Raw genomic sequence first — 5,301 nt, 5'->3', positions numbered from 1 at the left:
TGTCCGCCGAGTGGCAAGCACTGATTTTTCTCCGCAAAGTGCAGGGCCTGTGGGTTTGACACTCACGACGCTTCTTTCTGGCTCTCTCGCTTGTTCTCTCAGGGGCAGTGGGATTTGAGACAGACGCTGGCTGGCCCTGCTGCCATCAATATGTGTCCCAGGCCTGTCCAATGTCTGCTCTGTAATGAGTAGTGTTTCGGAATGTCACCTCTGTTAATGGGGAAGCGGCACCTGTGCACAGCCGGAACCACCTCTCTGTCTTCATTAGGCAGTCCGCAGCCTGGCTGCCGGCGGCCCTCGCTGGGTGACAGATGATGGGGACGAGGAGTGAGAGCAGCAGCCTCCTGCTGTCCAGGATTCATTCCCAGACAATGACTCTGAACGCCCGTCCCTGCCCTCCCTCCCCCCCACAATAGACAGCTGGGAAAAAAAAAATGCCCTTCTAGGGCAAAATGCAAGGACTGATGAAAATCGGGTGAAGGAGAGTTGGAGGTGTCATTTCCAGAAACAGACACCTGCCTAGCCACCATGGTCTCCTGTCTAGACTGCGTTTGGGGACATCTTCCTCCTCCCTACCCCAACTATCATCGCAGGCCACCTTTTATGTCCCTTCTGATTTGGGCACTATGCAAAAGTCACAGCATGCAAAGTCTAATGCTAGGCTTCCCTCTAGCTGGACCTGCAGATTGCCTCCCAGCCAAATCCTGCTCCTTTTGAATCTCAGCCATCATAGCCACCTGAGACGCGGGACATTGAGACCAGCCAAGCCCCCAAATGGCATGAGACACAGACATGGCTTCCGAGACCCCTTGCTATGATGATAAAAGCATCACCACGGAAAGACCATATTCCTCTGATTCAGCTTAATGTTCCCCCCCCCACCCCAGAGTCTGTGGCATCTCCTCCTCTTCCACCGCCCGAGCAAATTCAGCTGGACCCAGAAGCATCCTTCCGTACTCTCTACGTGATTGGAAGTAGAGGTGGGTTAGTACCAACTTTGGAGGGTTAGGGGTGACAGTGATGATATTTGGAATTTCCCAAGGCAACTTTCTGGTCCAGAGGCTGCATAGATGGTTGGTTTCTTGGCTGGAGCTGGTGGTAGAAGTGGCTTCACTTTGCCAGGCCCTCCCTTTGAAAGGACCTGTGAGGGGGCTCCCTGGGGATCTGAGCTCTGCCCATTACCCCTCTTCTCTGTCTCAGTAAAGGGCACCCTTGTCCACCTAGGTATTAGAGCCAGAAATCATCCTTCCATTCACCGCCTCCACCTTGGTCTGAGCCATCACCTCCTCTTGCCTTACCTCTCTGGTCTCATCTCTCCCACACTCTTGCTGATGCTGTTGTAGCCACCTGGATTCTAGTTCCGGGCACACAAGCATGACCCTCCCTGACCACCCAATCTGAATTAGCCCCCTGCCCCCCGAGTCCTTCTCTGTCACAACAGGCTATCTCATTGTCACACTCTGAAGTGTTCTTGTCCACTTTATTTGCTTGCTTGTTTGCTTTCCCCTCCTAGGACATGAGCTCTAGGAGGGCAGGAACCCCATTACTTTATTTACTCTTAAATCCACAGCACTAAGAACAGTGTCAGGCACGTGGTAGAACTCAGGAATTATTTGTTGAATGACTGACTGAATGAATGAATGAATGGTTTCCTGCAACCTAATGATACCCCAGTGTCCAGTCGTGCACCCCTCCTACCATTCTCTCTGAAGCATCTGGAGGCATCCCCTCAGAGGCAAATGTCATCATGTCACTCCCTTGCTAAAGTCCTTTGCTGACAGGCAAAATGTTCACAACTGTTGAAGCAGAGTGAAGGGTATGTGTGAGTTTCATTAAACTTTCACTTTACTTGCTTATAATTTCCTTCGGCTTGAAACTGTGTTTTTCTTTTTTTCCATTTGACAGAAAGAGAGTGAGAGAGCACAGCAGGGGGAGTGGCAGGCAGAAGAAGCCGGCTCCCCCCTGAGCAGGGAACCCAGTGTGGGGCTCAATCCCAGAACCCTGGGATCATGACCTGAGCCAAAGGCATCTAGATGCCCAACCAACTGAGCCACCCAGGTGCCCCTGCTTGAAACTGTTTAAAATTAATTGGGTTTAAAAAAATTATGGAGGGGCACCTGGCTGGCTCAGTCAGTGGACCATGCGACTCCTGTTCTCAGGGTTGTGAGTTTGAGCCCCATGTTGGGCGCAGAGATTACTGAAAAAAAAAATCTTTAAAAAAATTATGGAAATAAAAAATGGCTCTCACTGTCTTCAGGATAAAGCTGAGAGCTCCTTGTGCTTCCCAGCACCCCCTGCCCACCCCCACCCCCACAACCGCCAGTCTTCAGCCTCGCCCCCTAGGTGTCTCCCCATTGCTCTCCACACTCAGAGGATCCCCAGGAAACATCCACACTTCTTCGTACCAGGAACAGATAGAATTCTCTGGAACAGTTTTGTTTTTATTCTATGAGTATGGAATGGACTAGATTTTTGTGTGGTTGCTGGAAAACTAGGTCAAATTGGAAATCCTCGGCAAGTACAGTGACTGTGTCTATGGACCATTAGGGTTTCCTTCTCTCTTAGCCTAATCCTTGGCTCCATTTTACATTCCTACTTGTTCTTGCTTCCTTTGCTTTCACCTTGATTATCTTTCCGTGGCTCTCCTAAACTCTTGCAGAGTCTCCTTTAAGCCATGAGAATCACCCTCTCCTGGGTTTTAAGGACAGGACTGGGTGTCCCACCATGGCCTCTCCATCCGGTTTGTCTAGTGTTTTATCAAATGTGCCTGCTCCTTAGCGAGTGTTCCCGGTGTTCCTCGTGCTGAATGAACACTGTCCCCTGACTGCGCTGGAAACCCATCCCCTCCAGTGCGGTCCTTCTCTCTCAAACGTTCCTTGGAAGAAAAGCAGATCCCTGACTGTTCTTTATAGAAGGACAAGCTGCTTTCGGTTTCCCTGGCTTCAGGAGGAAAGATGCGCTATGATACTGAGTGAGGTTGAGAGATGCCCCTGTCATACCTGTGTCCCCTCCCACGGACAGCCCTGGGCTATGTCCCTAATGCCATGGCATAGTCATGAGGCCTTACTTACAACTCACACTTTTGGGCACTTACCTGTGGGCACTGATTGAAAATAGTGTTTTAGGGATGCCTGGGTGGCTCAGTCAGTTAAGCATCTGCCTTTGGTTCAGGTCATGATTCCAGGGTCCTGGGATCGAGCCCCACGTCTCGGCTGTCTGCTCAGCAGAGTCTGCTTCTCCCTCTCCCTGCTGTTCTGCCTGCTCTGTTCTCTCACTCTGTCAAATAAATTAATAAAATCTTTAAAAAAAAAAAAGGAAATAGTGTTTTAAGCACTTGAGATGCATTAATTAGGTCCTCAGTAATTCAGGAAAATGTACTATTATTATTATTATTATTATTATTATTATATTTCCATTGTAGAGATGTGAAAGCCAGGGCCCAGGGACACAGAGCTCATAGTAAGTGGCAGGTCTAGGATACAAACAGAGGCAGTCTGACCTGAGAGTTTGTGCTCCTGACCACTCTGCATTTGCTTCCCAAGGTCCTCTGGTGGCGTCTGAACTCCTGGTTGGGACTCTGGCAGGCCAAAGCCTCTTTGCATTTCCTCCACTACTGTTCCTGACCATTTCATGGGGAAACTGGGGCCAAGAACCCACGGCATCTCCCTGCTGGGGTCTTTTCCTCTGAAATGCATCTTGCCTTGCAGTCTCAGGCTAGTCTTCCTCATGGCCTTGCTCTCACCCCTGAGCACCCTCTGTCAGTGGCCTCAAGGGGCGACCCATCGCTGTCATCAGAGGGTCCCAGAATGGGAGGATCCTGGAGGCAGAATGGTCCTGGGGGCCTACTCCCTAATAGGAAATCCTAGGGCTCTCTGGTTCAACCGCATCCACCCACTTCTCTAAGCAAATCCTTTGCTGAAGCCAGCCTACTCCATTCCTTTGTTCATAATGTGTCCTTGCCTAGAGTGCCCATCCTCCTGCTTCCTGCCTATCCAGACCTTGCCGGTGCTTTAGCTCACACTCTGAATTCCACCTCCTCCAGGAAGCTTTCCCTGAACACTTACCACTCCCAACCAGCGGTGAATTTTTTCTCTGCTTCTGAACTTCTGTGGCACTCGTGGGTACCACTGCGTGGGTATTCGATTATGAACTTTGATTTACCTTTTCCCTTGCGTGTTTTTGGTTTCCTCATTTGGAACATAATCCCTTTAAGGACAAAAACCACATTTTAGATATGTCACCCATGGACTATCCAAAATTTCTCGCAGGTTTATGCACAATAAATCTCCGTATGCAGGACTTACAGGACACCGGGAAGGAAGCCCTCAGGATCATAATTTGTCAGTATCTAAGGTTTGGTTTGTCTTCATAACACGGCTAGAGGTCATTTTGGTTTTAGGAAGCAGTGCAGAAAACGGTCTAGATAAGTAGCTTCCTAATTTTGTGTAGCAGCGAGATTCTTCCTTTAAAGGCAGTCTTCGGGGGGCGCCTGGGTGGCTCTGTCGGTTAAGCATCCTACTCTTGATTTCGGCTCAGGTCACGATCCCAGGGTCATGAGATTGAGTCCCAAGTCGGGCTCCACTCTGGGCATGCAGCCTGCTTAAAGATTCTCTCTTTCCCGTGCTTAGCATGGAGACTGCTAGAGATTCTCTGTCTCTCTCTTTCTGCCCCTCCCCTTGCTCATGCTATAAATAAATAAATAAATAAATAAATAAATAAATAAATAAATAAATAAAATAGAGTCAGTCTTCATAGGAAATCAATATGGAAAGCAGGCAGGGGTGAGGTTGCTCTGGCTGCCCTTGAGTGTCAGGGCTGCTCTGTGCCCCCACCCCTCCATGGTAGCTCGGAGGAAATCTGGGGGCTGAAGTATTATAGCTTAAAAATCACGAGGGAGGATCACATCTTACTTCACATAAGAGAAATTCACAAATTTGAGTTACTGAAAGAAGAAGCGATATGCACTCATTTTATTAAAGGCATATTTGCCGGTGTGTTTATAAAACAGCAACTAAGTGACTTTCTCCCCTTTGTTTCCTACAAATTTGTTTTTGTTTTTTTCTCCATTAACCTTGTTCATGCCTTATTCTCTTGAGAAGATGCTCCTGCCACAACCCTGACTGCGTTTGATTAAACGATCTGTTTACTCCTCCGTTGTCCCCATTAAACAGGCGGCTCGGTCACTGCTGTGTTCATCTTAGCCTCAGGCTTAATCATGCGTTCGCGCATAGTAGGTGCTCAGGAACTGAACTCCCAAGGGATCCGAGTCTCTGGTTATACGGCTGCCTCTCAGTGAGCTAG

This window comes from Ursus maritimus, unplaced genomic scaffold, assembly GCF_017311325.1.
Source record: "Ursus maritimus isolate PB19 unplaced genomic scaffold, ASM1731132v1 scaffold_2, whole genome shotgun sequence".
Lineage (NCBI taxonomy): Eukaryota > Metazoa > Chordata > Mammalia > Carnivora > Ursidae > Ursus > Ursus maritimus.
This window is presented reverse-complemented; position numbering follows the sequence as displayed.